This window comes from Nicotiana tabacum, chromosome 23 (genome assembly GCF_000715075.1).
Source record: "Nicotiana tabacum cultivar K326 chromosome 23, ASM71507v2, whole genome shotgun sequence".
In the NCBI taxonomy this organism is placed as follows: Eukaryota; Viridiplantae; Streptophyta; class Magnoliopsida; order Solanales; family Solanaceae; genus Nicotiana; species Nicotiana tabacum.
This window is the reverse complement of record NC_134102.1, coordinates 87,089,178-87,107,593: the sequence shown is the minus strand read 5'-3', so window position 1 is coordinate 87,107,593 and position 18,416 is coordinate 87,089,178. Positions and strand designations below refer to the sequence as shown.

Here is an 18,416-nt window from a genome sequence, read left to right as displayed (position 1 = left end):
TAATGATTCCATATATGATTCGTCTCCAGTCTAATGTAGTTTTTACTTCCCGTACAGCTTCCGAGAACTATCCATAAAGTGAGTGGACAATCTGTATCAGTAAAATTTACTGAACACATGGAGGGCACATAAATCAAAACGTGGCAAACCTATTTGGATTTTTCAGTCAACTCTAGATCAGCTGAAGTCATCCTTGTTTAATTTAAGCCTTAAAAGATCTTAGCCATTTGAAGAAGCTAGTTCCAAGAATGTTCTATCTGTACCGGATAATACCATTCTGGATTGGTTTACCAAACCTGAATTATCCAAAGTATCATTTACTCTGCACTAGAAACTCTTAGATATCTGAGTTTCTATATTTCTATTATTTAGAAACGGCACTTTAGGTGTACGAACACAGTTCAGACTTCGGATCCATTTGGGATTTCAAAAAACTTAAGCGTAAATAGCTAATTCTGCATGTCTTCTAAGAGGGACACGTGTGCCAATTACTTTTAGCAAATCATGTGTACTGCACTTATATTTATTTATTTAACTATATATATATATATATATAAATCTATAGTAGTACTTCACAACTTACAATTTGTGTCTCATTCGCTGGTTAGAAGACCATCTTTGTCTCTGAGTATCTAAACTCTCTTCTACTTTTTTCTGTTCTTCAATCTTTCAAATTGTGAAATTGCTTGATTGATGAGTCTGGTTTCTTATGGCGTTAACTATTGTACTTGTAAATTTCTGCTAGATTTTACTTCATTCTCCTTCTTTCTTTCTTGCACTCATTTTTTGGTGATATGATTTTGATAGATCTGATTTGGTTTTCTTCATATTTTGGATTTTTTCTGTTGAATCTTTTACATGCAGGTTAGTAATTATATATCTTTTGTTAGTAGTCTTCAAAAGTGGAATTAAGACACAATTCCTCTGCAATTTCTTCTTCTCCAGCCTTCGTTCCCCATCTCTGTTAACTTTCTCAATTCTTCTGCGCTTTTATTTCTTCTTCTTTCTTTTGGTGTTGAACCTACATCTTTGAGTTTTTCCCTTCTTTTCTGTCTCCTGATTTTGCTTGCTATTAATCTTCCATTGGATATAAATTTTTCATTCTTTTTAACAATTTCTTGCTAGATTTTTACATGCATGTCCGGAATTATATCTCGCTTTTAATTACATGTTTGGAATTGGAATACTGAGTCTTATGAAGAGAGTGTGCTGGACGGTCTAATAAGCGCCATTTTGTCGCAGAACACCACTGAAGCTAACTCTCAGAGACCTTTTGCTTCCCTCAAATCCTCTTTTCCAACCTGAGAATCTGTAAGCTTTTTTCAAATTGAGTTTATTTAGTTCAATTTCTTCATACATTCTTGCTTTATGATGGTTAAGGCATTGATTAATCAAAGACCATATTTTTATTTTGAGTTTATAAGGGTAAATCTTCCTCTGATTAAACTCTTCTGAGGTGCTGTTTTCGTTTATTTTAGGCTTTTGCGTTTATTACATGTTATGTTCGTTCAATGCATTCATAGTTTGCTAATATTAGTGAAAGTGAACCTTCTCAAAATAAATAAAGTATTTGATTAAAAAGTATAACATACTAAAAATACTCCTTTATTGAACACCTTCGACTTTAATTTGATTTTGATTTCCCACTGAATTTGTGCTTGCATGTTAGTCACTGCTCTTAATTTTGCAATCATCCTCTTTTTCTCAAGAATTTTATTTTTTGTTATCAAGATATCATGGCACTAAGAGGCATGTATTTTTTTTCTGTTTAAAGAAACGGAAAATCTTATTTCCCGAATCATTATTTGAATCATGCACTGGTTATGCAAGCTTTTTGCTGCCTCAATGTTCCAGATTTACAGGTAGAACAATCTACCACTTTCTGATAAATTACTTGAAATAACTTTCGCCTTAACCACATAAGATTAATTGATCTTAGTAGATATTTCCATCTACTTAAATTTGACGTTTCTTCCTTCTACGAATTCTGAGATTTATAAAATGTTAGTATTTGAAGTGCCTCTCTGTAGTGCCGTTATGGTAGATGAGATGGTGTCATTTCGATAATGTGCTTTGTCTTTCGCCCTCTGCAATCACATGTGAATGCAAATATTGATTTGGGTTATACTGATGTGTACTTCATATTCTGGAATTTGGTAAAGGAACAACTGCAACAGGTTCCTAAGATCACGCAGATTATTCCATGCCGCCTTTTAAAATGAAAAAAAGATGAAATCTTTAGTGGACATGCTAAATCAATTGTCATTTTTTATGTGCTTTCATTAGCCTGATAATTCAAGCATTTAGGAACTCTTTAAAAAGTTTATCCTCTTTTCTAATTTTCTGCATAAATATTTTACCAAAGAAGATTCCCGTATGTTCTTCTGTAGTTCTGTTTTACCACAAGGCATATATGTCCTTGATTGTCTGGAATATGTGATTTTATCGGGCCTGCTAATTTCCTTAGCCATTTGGAGTCTAGGTAAATAATTCTCCCACTTAGACCAATTAACAAATTCTAATTGCAACATCCATCTACTCTATTGCATGCACCTTTCTATTTGCTTCCAATATCTCCCTTCTAGTATACTTATGTTTAGCATAACTCTGTGAATTTTCACCTAAGTGTGATACTTTGTAGGTCTTAGAAAATACCCAGTCATATAGTATAGCATTGACCTCCACAAATGTCAATTGTACTACTTTGGCAATCTCCAGCCAAATTTATGCAAATGGCATTATTTTAGATATGTGTTTTCTCAATTTTCACTAACTCTCTGTATGCACTGCTCTTTTGAATATAAACTAACACTCTGTTGAAGGAACTGGTTTTCAAGATACCTGCGGATGTCTATCCTCGCTAAAGATCTTGCCATGAGCTTTAACTCTATTTTTCTGCTTCTCTCAACTCCAGTTTCTTTAATTGACTGTTGTTTACCTTCTATTTCAGGGTACATCAAAATCTCCCTATGCTCTGGTTTTTGGAATGCAGAAAAATGACTACTAAGTTGGGTAGTGTGTACGCAGACTTTACATCGGATAGAGAGACTGTTTCCGATAGACCCTCGGCTCCTTTTCATCCCAAACCCCACTAGTGAAATTATACTGGGTTGTTGTTTTTGTTATCTTTTGTTTAATTGATCACCTTATTACGCTATTTCATATCAACCTTATAATAATTCTTTCATCAAGAGTAATATAATTTTTTTAATTATAATCTTTGTGACCTAAATTATAAAGTCAATTGCTTGACCTAGTAATAAGATTTTTTAAGCAAATCAATTAGGAAAGGTAGAGTCGTTACAAAAGCATCTAAATAATGCCCGAAAAATAACAACACAAGCCCTATTACCAAAATAGAGTGTGAAATCTCTATTTTCGTAGTACATAAGTGATCTAGCGAATTACTACAAGGTAAAATAAAATGAATATTGAAAGTACATCATCAAAGCAACACTACTCTTTTTTACTTGAAAATGGGCAGCATTATGCTTAGGGTATATGATTAGCATATATGCATTGTTCCTCTATTTCATTTACGGCCAATCCATTTCAAAATGATGTAGTAGGAACCTGGCTAATGTGTTTCCAAGGCTATCTATCCGCAATGTAACAATTTAGACCAAGTACAATCTCCAAGTATCGTGAAAATCATCTCCAAAGTAGCCAAAATGTGCATGTATAAACATGCCATTTATCAAAATTAAACGGGTAAAAATGAAGCATATACCTTGTTGCATAGTACCTTTTCCTAATTCTGAAAATGTGAATATACCAATGCAACCTAAATATCCTTCTACAGCTTGAGAATGTATCTAAAAGAGCTTGCAACATATATGGGCAGCATCACAAACTCCAGAGTGGACATATACTCCCAGGCTTACACGATGAAAACCTAACTGGCCCCACTGTAAGTTAGAGCTGTGCGTGTGCCTACTATTGGCACTCCCTCAATAGAATGAGCACCAAATTCTAATTTCACAAATTGAGAGAGAGCCAATATGACATGTATACAGTAACTTTTCCTACAAAAGAAATACAATATTAGTGATAAAAATTCCCACCATGCTCTCCTCCCTTGGGAATTGAACATGATGGTAAGTAACCCTTCCTCTTGTATCCTCCATCAACCTTTTACTCATTTCCTCGTCCTCTTATTCCTAAGTAAGAACATTGTAATTTATCATTGTTCACAATCCTTCTCCCTTGAACATCCAATTGCGAAAAACAGTCATACTCAAGGACCAATGTCTAAGGCATGATTGACTAGATGATCAACCAATTTATTGTCTTCCCTTAGGATATGAGAAAGCCTAGCATTGCACCTCTCCAAGAGAATTTTGATCTCCTCCATATGTTCAACAACAATCCAAAGAGCAATCCAACTACCCTCTTTCACACTTTTAAGTAGCATATATAGAATCAGTCCGCAATAAGATGTGTATAAACATGATCTATACAATATCTTAAAGCCTCCAGGATTGCAATTGCCTTGACTTCTGTGTTAGTACCCTCCTGGATCTCTAGACCATGTGCAAACCTTACATCACATGCCTCATCCCTCAATACAAAACCAATGGACCTCCTATCTTAATTACCTCTAGTAGCCCCATCAGTGTTAATTCTAATCCAGCCTGGAGTAGGTTGGTCCCAAAGTAACTTAGTCACCTTTGATCTTAGAGTATAATTCTCCATCATGCGTAACAAGTATGGCCTCTTGTGTGGAACATTTTGTAAGCTTAGCTTACTCACTTTAATAAGTGATTGGATAGTAGAAAAAACTTAATAAACCGCCCTACCCATAAATACAACATCACCATGTTATTAACTATTTTTTCTCTTCCAAAGTTTCCATAGAATATTAGATGGTAAAGCCTGAAAAATAGGTTTAAGTCTGAGGATCACCTGGGCAGTCAGAACTTCATCACTGCATGCTGCAAAATTAAGCCCTCCATAGAGATACCTGCACATAAAAGGAAGTAGGACTACACTCTATTAGCTCCACAAGATCTGAAGAAGATATGAGCCATGATTTCCGCTCATAGATTCACACATCACCAACACCTAAAAGGCATATGACATCCCATCTTTCTAAGGGCATCATCCCTTGGTAATTTGCATTTCCAAACTTTCTACATGAAGAAATGAATTTTGAAAGGTAAGCTTTTACCCGCATATTATTATATGCAATACTAGATTCCCTAATTCTCCTCAAGTATTGCCAAGCAGATTTCACACTAAACGTACCCCTAGTCTCCAACATCCAATAAAGTCTACCTAAAGCACCTTGCAATACTAGAGGTTTAACATTCTCTAATATGTGATGGATCAAGTCTTAAGGTAGACATTCCCTCATCCTATCTTCATCCCAAGTATCGTCCTTCACTACATCATATACATTATGTACTGACTTATCACAAAAGAAATTAGAAGGAGTAATGATATACAAAACACCCAATACTGTCCAATTTTAAACCAAAAAACAGATAAATTCATTCTTGGTTTCCAAAAACTTTGATGCTCAATTAAATCCCTAGATTGAAGCATCTTCCTCCAAACATGTGAATCATCCTTCCAGGACACCACAATAGCATTCATCCTTTTACAATACTAGCTCATAAAGGAGCTCCATAAGGTAGTTTTAGTTCTGAAATTCTACCAAAGCTTGCAAAACAAGAAGCTTTGAACACATTATGAAGTAATATAAACCCTATGCCATATTCATCTTGCGACAGACACAATGTATCCTAAGATGTCTAGTGTCTACTCTTTCCTACAACAGAACTACTCCAAGAGAATTGAGCAAACATTTTATGCAACTTTTTAATAACTAAGGGAGGAGGGTTCACTGGAGAGAAAATGTATATTGGTATACTTTTTAGCACATGGGAGATCAAAACCGCCATACCACCAATAGATGAAAGCTTGCATTTCCAGGATTTTAATTGTCAAGGACTTTGTTGATAAGACCTTGATAGCAATCCATTCTTCATCTAGTGTAAAAAGTGTGGCATCTAAGGTAAGTGAAAAGACACCCCTGCCTACTAATACCCATGATTGTTTGAACCTTATTCACCACCTCCAAACTAGTTGATTGATGCATGTACATTGCTAACTTTTCTTTGTTGACCAACTGCCCGGAAGCTACTTCATATGTACTCAACACTTCCATAACTAACTGTAAGAAGTTACATTTCATATGGGGAGGAGAATATGATTGTGTCATCTGCATAGGCTAAAGGATTGACAGCTGGACTCCACTTAGATAAACCAAATCCATAAAAATGTAGATTCTTGTGTAACGCATTTAAATGTGATGATCCGATAGGTCATTTTGAGTTCTAGCCCTTATTTCTATATTCTGAGACATTGATTAGCTCCGTTTAGTATTTCTTGATTTATATACGCAGTCCGTATCATTTTTCGGAAAGTTTTTATGTTAAAAATTAAAGAAAATATGAATTTTAGCTTTAAAAATAATTTGAGCTGACTACGGTCAATATTTTATGTAAACGACCCCGGATAGATATTTTGATGATCTCGGTGGATCCGTATCATGATTATAGACTTGGGTGTATGCCCAAAATTGAATTCGAAAATCCATAACTTTATTTAACGTGATTTATTGAAAACTAGTAATTTGAAAGTTTAACGATTTTCGACGTTTGATCGTAGGTTGAATTTATTGCTACCAAGTTCGGATTTCAGTTCCGGAACCTGGTATAGGTCCATTTTACTGTTTAAATCTTGTCTGTAAAATTTGGTTTAAAACGGAGTTGATTTGATGGGAATCAGACACTCAGTTGTCAATTTGAAAGTTCTTGAGTTTCATTGAAAATTACATGCATTTTTATGTCTGATTCATAGTTCTTGATGTTATTGTGGTGTTTTGATCACACGAGCGAGTTTGTATGATGTTATTACACTTGTGAGCATGTTTGGTTTGGAGCCCTAGGGGTTCGGGTAAGTTTCAGATAGGGTACAGACCATTTGAACTTAGAAAAATCAAAATTTTTGACTGTTGCTGGTGTCTGAGGTTTTGTGCTTCGCAATCACGAAGGTACTCTTGTGATCGCGAAAGGGGAATGGGACAGGGGAGGATGTTCTTCGCGAACACGACCGTTCATGGGTTAAGGGAGATTCTAGGAGAGACATGGGTTACTCTATGAGAACACGAGCCCGGGCTCAGGAACGTGAAGTCCAGGTGGGTGAGGCCATCGTGAATACGAAGAGTTTCCCGCAAACGCGAAGTCCATTTAGGAAGCAATGCTTTATGATCGCATCAGGTGTCTCGGGAACGCAATGAGCACCTGACGCCAGTGATTTAAAACAGTCCAAAGTCGGGATTTATCCCATTTTTCACCTTTTTCAAGTTTGAGCTCGGCCTAGAGGTGATTTGGAAGAGGTTATCATCCCAACTTCATACGTTAGTAGATTTATATTGTTTCCTTACATTTCCATAAGCACCAAATTATTTTAACTTTTTATCTATGCTTTTTCATTGTAGAAATTAAGGATTTAGGTAGAAATTGAGGATTTTGAGAAATTGATATTTAGACATCAAATTGAGGTCGGATTTCGAAATTAATCACATAACCGGGCTCGGGGATGAATGGGTAATTAGATCTCGGGTTTTGACCAAGCAAGCCCAGGATTGACTTTTGTTGACTTTTTCAAAAATCATTAAAGATTTAATATTTTTCATTCATGGGTAGTTTCTAAAGCTTATTTTGATATTTGAAATATATTTGGTTAGATTTGATTGATTTAGAGGCTAATTCTAGAGGAAAATCCGCGGTTGAGCATTGATTTGGTCGCGGAGTGAGGTAAGTGTCTTGGTTAATCTTGACTTGAGGGATTAAAAATTGTTGGTCTATTTGCTACGTGTTCTATGCATGGGGAAAATGTATATGTGAGGTGACATTGGGTTAAAGCATGCGGGTGAAAATTATTTCATTGTATTATATTATTTCTTTAATTATGTTATCCATGCTTAGGTTATATTATAACTCTGTTAATTATTTGTTTCTTATTTATTACTTATCTTAAAGATTTTGAATATTTTAGAAGTTGAATTTTTATATTATAGCATCATTTTTAAGTTAAATTATTCTCCGCATTATTTATTATTATTCGGGTTTATATTATTACATGGTGAGGACCAGAGTAAAAGCACGAACGGTGATGTCATGCCATTTCATTCATATTATTACATGGTGAGGACGAGAGTAAAAGCATGAAGGGTGATGTCGTTCCATCTCATTCATAATATTACATGGTGAGGATGAGGATAAAAGCACGAAGGGTGATGCCGTGATATTTTCATATCATTGATTTAATTGATTTCGGTTTTGGTGATTTACTTGGCTGTTATGTGATTTCATACGTGCCGTATTTATTATATCTTCCCTTTTTAGCATGTGCCCTCCCAGTTAATATTTTATCATTCTTCTTGTAATTTTGTTGCTTTATATATATTTGTACAGATTTATTTATAGAGGTGTCTTGTCATAGCTTCTTCACTACCTCGTCGAGGTTAGGCTCGACACTTAGGGAGTACATTGGGACAATTGTACTTATACTATATATATGCACTTCTTGTGGAGATATTGGTATTGGTCCCAGCGATGCATGAGGTGCGTCATCTTGGATTATTTTCATTCGGAGTCTCGAGGTAGATCTGCTTGCATTCGCAGACCTTGAAGTCCCCTTCCATTTCCCACTTTTACTATTTATCTCTTTTGAACAATTGTATTTATTTCAGACTATGTTTGTAAACTCTACTTGCTCGTGTACTCGTGACTCAGAATTTCTGGGAGTAGATATTATCACGTAGTTTATATTAGCATTGTGTTAGAGTTGGTATTTAATTCTCATTCAAGATCATTATTTTTTTTAACGCTTAAAATTTAGTTAATTATTTATCTCAAATCATGTTGCCTAGCAAGTGGATGTTAGGTGCCACCACGGCCGCAAGTTTCGGATTCCGGGTCGTGATAAGTTAGTATTAGAGAACAAGGTTTCTTAGGTCTCACGAGTCATGATCAAGCTTAGTTCAGACAATGTTTGTAGACTCTACAAAAATTTATCTTCTCAAGGCTATAAAGATTTATTAAAAATTTCACTTTTCTTTGTCCCTTTCAAGCGATTTTATTTTATCATTAATGTTTGAATCATTCAATTCTTGTTCTCTCGCATATGGTGAGAACACGTACCGCATCTACAGCCGGACAGGACCTGGAGCCCCATATTGTAGCCACTACTAGGGGTAGAGGCCGAGGCCGAGGTCGACCTAGAGGCCAAGGCAGAGGCAGAGCTCAGCCTAGAGCTCGAGCAGCAACACCCACAAAGGAGCCTCAGATAGATCATGAGGAGAAGATCCCGGCTCAAACGGAACCAGTCCAACTTGCTCTGGTCCTGGAGGGATTTATAGCTACTCCCATGCTTCAAGACACTCTAGTATGTTTAGTGGGCCTTATGGAGAGTGTGGCCCAGACCGGTGCATTTCCGGTGGCGTCAGCTGCCTCTTGGGCTAGGGGAGGAGCACAAATTCCCAGTACTCACACTCTAGAGTAGATTGCTCCCATATATATAATACCCCAGCGGTCCAGTCATTTGGGGTAGTTTAGCCTGTTGTTGCTGCACAGACCAGGGAGAGGCCCGCGATGTCTTCTAAGGGATTGATGAGATTGGACAAGTTCACAAAACTCTTCCCTATTCACTTTAGTGGTGCATATTCTAAGGACCCACATGATTACTTGAACTATTTCCACGAGGTGTTGCACAACATAGGTATTGTTGAGACCAATGCGGTCGACTTTGAAGTGTTCCAGATGACCGGTTCTGCCAGGAGATGGTGGAGGGATTGATGTGTTGACCAGACCAGCCAGTTCACCTTCACTTACCTGGGATCCATTTTTGCATCTATTTCATGAGAAATTCATTCCTTTCACTCTGAGAGAGGAGTAACGCATGGAGTTTGAGCGCCTTCAGTAGGGTAGCATAATTATTACCCAGTATGAGACCTGATTTGTGGACCTAGCTCCCCATGCAGTTATCTTACTCCCTACTGAGAGGGGGAGAGTGAGTAGATTCATTGATGGACTTACTTTCAGTATTAGGCTACAAGGAGACCAGAGATGATACGTTTTTTCAGAAGGCCGTAGAGATTGCTAGACAGATCAAGATGGTTCATGGTCAGGAAAGGGGGGCGGTATCTGATAAGTGGCCTCGGCGTTCTGCTAGTTTCAGTGGTGCCTCTTCTGGAGGCAGGGGTTCATTTGGTAGGGGATATCTTCTCAGGCCGTTTCAGTCAGCACTTCAAGCACCTCACGGTGCTTCGGGTAGTCATGGTCCTTATGTATCTCATCCTAAACAGCTAGCCTACAGTACACCATCTGCTACTATTAGTGCACCTCCTATCCAGAGTTATCAGGGTGGTTATCCAGGTCGACAGGGCCAATTCCAGGGTCAACAGTCACAATAGCCGAGGGATTGTTATACTTGTAGAGATCCGATTCACCTTTCTAGAGTTTGCCCAGGTCACAAGGTGGCATTCCACAACAGAGTTCTCGTGCCATAGATCCAGCACCGGTTGCTTCATCGCTCGCTCAGCCAGCTAGAGGCAGGGGTTAGGCTGACAAAGGTGGAGGTCAGACCATTAGAGGTAGAGGTGAGGCTATTAGAGGTGGAGGCCAGCCAACCAGAGACCATCCGAGAGGCGGAGGTAGAGTGGTGGGTCCTAACCCTATTTTTATGCATTCCCAGCTAGGACTGAGGCCGAGTCATCTGACACCGTCATCACAAGTATTGTTCTAGTTTTCCATAGAGATATTTCAGTTCTATTTTATCCTGGCTCTACTTATTCCTTTGTGTTATCCTATTTTACTTTATATCTGGTTACGCCTCGTGATTCTTTGAGTGTGCCTGTATATGTGTCCACGCTTGTGGGAGATTCTATTATTGTAGATCATATTTATCGCTCGTGTGTGGTTTCAATCGGGAACCTAGAGAATAATGTAGATCTCTTACTTCTTGATACAATGGACTTTGATATTATTTTGGGCATGGATTGATTGTCGCCTTAACATGCTATATTGGTCTGTCTCGGACGGTGACCTTAGCCATGCGGGGGTTTCCCCGATTAGAGTGGAAGGGGACTCTTGTCCATTCTACCAATAGGATTATTTCTTATATGAAGGCTCTGCGTATGGTCGAGAAGGGATGTCTAGCTTACTTGGCCTATATCTGTGATTCTAGTGCGGAGGTTCCTTACATGGATTCAATACCATTTGTGTGTAAGTTTCTAGAGGTATTTCCTGCAGATTAGTCGGGGAAACCACCTGACAGAGATATCGACTTCTGTATTGACTTGATTTCGGGCACTCAGCCCATTTTTATTCCACTATACCGTATGGCCCCACCTGAGTTGAAGGAACTGAAGGAGAAATTGCAGGATTTGCTTGGTAAGAGATTTATTAGACCTAGTGCCTCGCCCTGGGTGCACCAGTGTTGTTCGTGAAGAAGAAGGATGGGTCGATGAAGATGTGCATAGATTATCGGCAGTTGAACAAAGTCACTATCAAGAATATGTATCCGTTGCCGAGGATTGATGACTTGTTTGATCATCATTAGGGTGCCAAAGTGTTTTCGAAGATTCATTTGATATCTAGCTACTATCAATTGAAGATTAGGGCATCGGATGTCCCTAATATAACTTTTCGGATTCGATATGAGCATTTTGAGTTCCTAGTGATGTCATTTGATTTGACAAATGCTCTAGTAGTATTTGTGGATTTGATGAATCAGGTATTTAAGTTCTATTTAGATTTTTTTGTTGATCATCTTCATTGATGATATTTTGATCTACTTCCGCAATCGAGAGGAGCATGAGCAACATCTTCGTATTGTACTTCAGACTCAGAGAGATAGTCAGTTATATGCCATGTTTTCAAAGTGTGAGTTTTGGTTGGACTCGGTTGCCTTTTTGGGGCATGTCGTATCTGCTGAGGGAATTAAAGTGGATCCTAAGAAGATTGAGGCAGTTCAGAACCGGCCTAGACCTACTTTAGCTATAGAGATTTAGAGCTTCCTAGGTTTGGCAGGTTATTATCGCCGGTTCATGGAGGGGTTCTCATCCATCGCAGCCCCATTGACTAGATTGACCTAGAAGGGTGCCCCATTCATGTGGTCTGATAGGTGTGAGTTGAGCTTTCAGAAGCTCAAGACTGTTTTGACTACAACCCTAGTGTTGGTGTTGCACATAGGTTCAGGATCCTACACTGTGTATTGTGATGCATAGCGCATTGGGCTTGGTGCAATGTTGATGCAGGATGGCAAGTTGATTGCATACGCATCTCGGCAATTGAAGGTTCATGAGAAGAATTACCATATTCATGACTTAGAGTTCCAGCTATTGTTCATGTATTGAAGATTTGGAGGCATTACCTCTACGGTATGTCATGTGAGGTATTCACAGATCATCGGAGTCTACAATATTTGTTTCAACAGAAGGATCTCAACTTGAGGCTTTGGAGGTGGTCAGAGCTGTTGAAAGTCTATCATATTACTGTTTTGTATCATCCTTGGAAGGCCAATGTGGTGGACGATGCCCTGAGTAGAAAAGCCATGAGTATGGGTAGCCTTGCAAATATTCCAGTTGGTGAGAGACTGGTAGCATCAGATTCTCAGACCTTTGCCAATCAGTTTGTGAAGTTAGATGTTTCGGAGCCTAGTCAGGTTCTTGCTTGCACAGTCTCTCGGTCTTCTTTGTATGAGCGCATTAGAAAGCATTAGTATGATGACCCTCATTTGCTTGTCCTTAAGGACACAATTAGCATGATGATGCCAAGCAGGTTTTTGTTGGAGATGATGGGGTGTTGCGGATGTAGGGTCGGATTTGTGTGCCCAATATGGTTGGGCTTCATGAGTTGATTCTTGAGGATGCCTACATTTCATGGTATTCCATTCATATGGGTTCTGCCAAGATGTATTAGGATTTGTAGCAGCATTATTGGTGGAGAAGAATGAAGAAAGATATAGTTGCCTTTATGGCTCAGTGTTTGAATTGCCAGCAGGTAAAGTACGAGCATCAGAGGCATGGCAGTTTTCTACAGAGACTTGAGATTCCCTAGTGGGAGCGTATTACCATAGATATCGTTGTTGGACTCCCATAGACCTTGACAAAGTTTGACGCAGTATGGGTCATTATGGATAGGTTAACCAAGTCGGTGCACTTCATTCCGGTGGTATCTACTTATTCTTCAGAGCGGTTAGCTGAGATCTATATCTTCTAGATTGTTCGTCTTTAAGGTGTGTCAGTGTCCATTATTTCGGATCAGCGCACGCATTTCACCTCACACTTTTGGAGGGCCGTAAAGCGTGAGTTAGGCATACGGGTTGAGTTGAGTACAACATTGCACCCCCATACAAACGGACAGTCCGATTGCACCATTCAGATATTAGAGGATATGCTTCGCATATGTATTATGGATTTTGGGGGTTCTTGGGATCAGTTCTTGCCACATGCGGAGTTTGCCTACAACAACATCTACAAATCGAGTATTCAGATGGCTCCTTGTGAAGCCTTATATGGGAGGCGGTATCGTTCTCCAATTGGTTGGTTTGATATGGGAGAGGCATGGTTGTTAGGTGCTGATTTGGTTCAAGATGCCTTGGAAAAGGTCAAGATGATTCAGGATCCACTTCGTACAACACAGTTTAGGCAGAAGAGTTATGCCAATCGGAGAGTTTGTGATGTTGCATTCATGATTGGAGAGACGCTTTTATTTCACCCATAAAGGGTGTGATGAGGTTCAGGAAGAAGGTCAAGTTGATCCCTTGGTATATCACACCCTTCGAGATCCTTGAGAGAGTTGGTGAGGTGGCCTACAAGCTTGCATTGCCTCCTAGCTTGTCAGCAGTTCAGTCAGTGTTCCACGTTTTCATGCTTCGGAAGTATCATGGTGATCCGTCCCATGTATTAGATTTCAACTCAATCCCATTGGATAAGGATTTGACTTAGGAGGAGGAGTCGATATCCATTCTAGCATGGCACGTCCGGAAGTTGGGGTCCAAGAGTTATCCTTCTATTAGAGTCAGTGGAGAGGTCACTTGATCAAGGTAGTTACGTAGGAGTCCGAGTCTGATATGAGGAGTAGATACCCACACCTTTTCAACAGTCCAGGTACCTTTCTATGTTTGTTCGAGGACGAACATTTATTTTAGAGGTGGAGAATGTGATGACCTGATAGGTCATTTTGAGTTCTATCCCTAATTTCCTTGTTTCGAGACTCCGTTTAGTATTTCTCAATTTGCATGTGCAGTCCGTGTCTTGTTTCGGAAAGTTCTTATGTGAAAAATTGAAGAAAACATGAATTTTAGCTTTAAAAATGATTTGAGTTTACTACGGTCAATATTTTGTGTAAATGACCCTAGATCGGTATTTTGGCGATCCCGGTGTGTCAGTATCATGATATTGGACTTGGGCTTATGCCCGCAATTGAATTCGAAAGTCTCTAACTTGATTTGGCATGATTTGTGGAAAAGTAGTAATTTGAAGGTTTAAAGATTTCTAATGACTGACCGTAGGTTAGCTTTATTGGTACCAGGTTCGAATTTTTGTTCTGAAACCTGGTACAGGTCCATTTTACTATTTAAAACTTATCTACAAAATTTGGTGCAAAACGAAGTTAATTTGATAGGATTCGGACGCTCGGTTGTGAATTTGAAAGTTCTTGAGTTTCTTTGAAAATTTCATGTATTTTGATGTCTGATTCATAGTTCTAGGTGTTATATATTATTTGGATTGTGTGAGCGAGTTTGTATGATGTTATTACACTTGTGTGCATGTTTGTTCTAGAGCCCGAGGGGGTCGGGTGAGTTCCGAATAGGCTACAAATCATTTGAACTTAGAAAAATCTATTTTTTTACTGATGCTGGTGTTTGAGGTTTTGTGCTTCACGTTCACGAAGGTACTCTTGCAATAGCGAAAGTACTCTCACGATCGCGAAGGGGAAACATGGACAGAGGGGATGTTCTTCTACGCAAACGCGGAGAACCGGTCGCAAACGTGAAGTAGTGGAGGGATTGCGCTTCACGAACTCGACCGTTCACTCGTGAACGCAATGGGTTAAGGGAGATTCTGGGGGAGGCATGGGTTACTCTATGCGAACGAGAAGTCTAGGTAGGTGAGGCCATAACGAACACGAAGGCCATTTGGCCGCAATGCTTCGCGATCACGTTAGGTGTTTCGTAACGCGATGAACACCTGACACTAGTGATTTAAAATACTCCAAAGTTGGGATTTATCCCATTTTTTTACCATTTTCAACTTTGAGCTCGGCCTAGAAGTGATTTGGAAGATGTTTTTCATACCAACTTCATATGTTAGTAGATTTTAACTTGTTTTTTTTACATTTCCATAAACACCCATTGATTTTAACATTTAATCTATGCTTTTTCATGGTAGAAATTATGGATTTGGGTAGAAATTGGGAGATTTAGACCTCAATTTGAGGTCAAATTTTGAAGCTAATCATATAGCCGAGCTCGGGGGTGAATACGTTATTGGTTTTTGGTCTGAATCTCGGGTTTTAACCAAGCACTCATGGGGTTGACTTTTATTGACTTTTTCCAATATCATTAAAGGTTGAATGATTTTCACTCGTGGGTAGTTTTTAAAGCTTATTTCGAATTATTTGAATTATATTTGGTTAGATTTGATTGGTTTGGAGGCTAATTCTAGAGGAAAGACTGCGGTTGATCATTGATTTGGTTGCAGAGTGAGGTAAGTGTCGTGGTTAACAGTGACTTGGGGGATTAGGACTTGTTGGTCTATTTGATACGTGTTTTATGTGTGAAAAAACCGTATATGTGAGGTGACGAGTATTTATGCGTTATCACTGGGTTACTTGTTTCTTTTTATTATATTGTTTCATTAATTATGTTATACATGCTTAGGTTAGATTATTACTTTGTTAATTATTCGTTTCATATTTATTGCTTATTTTAAAGATGTTGAATATTTTGAAAGTTGAATTTTTATATCATGGCACCTCATTTGAAGTTAAATTATTCCCCGCATTGTTTATTATATTTCGGATGCATATTATTACATGGTAAGGACGAGAGTAAAAGCACAAAGGGTGATGCCATGCCATTTTATTCATATTATTACATGGCGAGGACGAGGGTAAAAGCTCGAAGGGTGATGCCGTACCATTTTGATATTATTGATTTAAATGATTGCGGTTTTGGTGATTTACTTGGATATTCCGTGATTTCATTACCTGTCGTATTTATTATATCTTTCCCTTTTAGCATGTCCTCTCCCTGTTAGTATTTTATCATTCTTCTTGTTATTTTGTTGCTTTATATGTACTCGTACAAGTTTATATATGTAGTTATCTTGCCATAGTCTCGTCATTACCTTGTGGAGGTTAGGCTCGATACTTACGGAGTACATTGGGTCGGTTATACTCATATTATACTTCTGGACTTGTTGTGCAGATAATGTTATTGGTCCTAGTGGTGCTTGAGGTGCGTCAGCTCAGATCATTTTCATACGGATACTCGAGGTATATCTGTTGGCGTTCGCAGACCTTGAAGTCTTCTTCAATTTCCCACTTTTACTGTTTATCTCTTTCAAACAGTTGTATTTATTTCAGACAATGTTTGTAGACTTCTAGTTGCTCGTGTACTCGTGACTTCGGATTTCTGGGAGTAGATATTATCACATGGTCTATATTAGCACTGTGTTAGACTTGGTATTTAATTCTCGTTGAATATCATTATATTGTTTTTAATTGTTAAAATTTGGTTAATTATTTATCTCACATCGGCTTGCCTAGCAAGTGGATGTTAGGCACCCTCACAATTCCGGGGTTGGGATTCCGGGTCGTGACATTAAACCCCTAAATATTGCCTCTACAACCAAAATAAAGAGTATAGGAGATAAAGGATATCCATGTTAACCCCTCTAGTTGAATTAAAGAAACCATAAGGCTGCCTATTAAGAAGCACAAAGTACTAGTTGTTTAAAACAATGACATATACGAAGCCAATAAACCTCTCATTGAACCTTATTTTTCTCAAGATAGTTTTCAAGAAAAGCCAAGAAATTCTATCATAAACTTTGGTCATATCCAGTTTGATAAGTACATTAGCTCCAGCTTTAGTTTTTGACCTAATAAATAGAATATTCTCAATAATAGTCCTGCCCCTCACAAAGCTAGATTTTTCATCTGAGATTAGGTTAGGAACTAAATCAACTGGTCTTTCATGAATGACTATGGAAAATACATTATTGATGAAATTGCTTAGACTCATTGGCCTCGTGTTTGAAAATGGTGTCGTCTCCTTCTTCTTTGGCAGTAGTACTATGTTTATGTGTGTCACAAATCTAGGCACCTGGTCATTAAAGAAATCTCTCACAATAACAAAATATCATTTCCAATGATCTCCCAGCAAGCTTGAAAGAAATATCCATTGAAGCCGTCAGGACGTCTTACACTATCACCATTAAGCACAAAAACAGCCTGCTTCACCTCCTCTTTTGTTTGTTGCTTCACTAGATCTTGATTTTGTCCTTTCTCCATGTGCTAGATGCAAAACTTTAAAAGCAGTGGGAACTCGATCTTCATGAAATTGTGCTTGAAAGAAATTAACTACCTCTTTAACCATTGCCTCATTACCTTCAAGCCATTTTCCCATACTGTTTTGAATCCTCTTCACTTGCAGTCTCTTCCTTCTTCCATTAACCTGTGCATGAAAGAATTTTTATTCATATCACATCTTGAAACCAGCTCATTCCAGCATTTTGTTTCTAAAATTATTCCTCCGAGTGAAGAAATCTAATTAAATCTACATGAACCTTTAATAATTTCTCTCTGTTGTGTTGGGTAGGATTCAGTTCAAGTTGAGTTTCATGCACAATAACAGCTTCTTCAAGAGTTGCTATCTTCTGAAAAATATTTTCATAAGTATCTTTACTCTATAGTGACAAAATATTCTTCAATTTTTTAAAATGTAGTTCAATAAGATAAAGGAATTAGCACCAAATTATGCATGCCAATTCTCCTTCACCTCATTATGAAATGACTCATGTTTTAACCAGAACTTTAAGAATTTGAAAGACTTCTTTATAGGAGCCGAATTGCAGTCACAAGATAGTATCATAGGACTATGATCTAAGCTTGTTTTAGACAAGTATGAGTGACTTCCAAACCTGATAACCTCAATTGAAATTTAAGATTAGCCAAACATCTATCTAGCCTCTTGAAAATATAGTCATTATTTATTCTACCGTGTATAGATACTTTCCTTTAACCCTAGATCGAAAAGGTTGTAGGTGCTTATGCAATGCCTGGAGTTTTCTAACTCATTCACTAAAACTGGAAGCCTACAAAACTTCTCAT

The 18,416-nt window shown here is 38.1% G+C and overlaps 1 long non-coding RNA gene across 1 annotated transcript; it reads left to right on the top strand.

The window, feature by feature from the left end:
- Window positions 1-511: 511 nt before the first annotated feature.
- Window positions 512-3,217, top strand: LOC107771158 (uncharacterized). Its single transcript, XR_001644764.2, has 2 exons — window positions 512-1,311; window positions 2,951-3,217. It is a non-coding gene; the product is annotated as an uncharacterized LOC107771158 (long non-coding RNA).
- The last annotated feature ends 15,199 nt before the right edge of the window (window positions 3,218-18,416 follow it).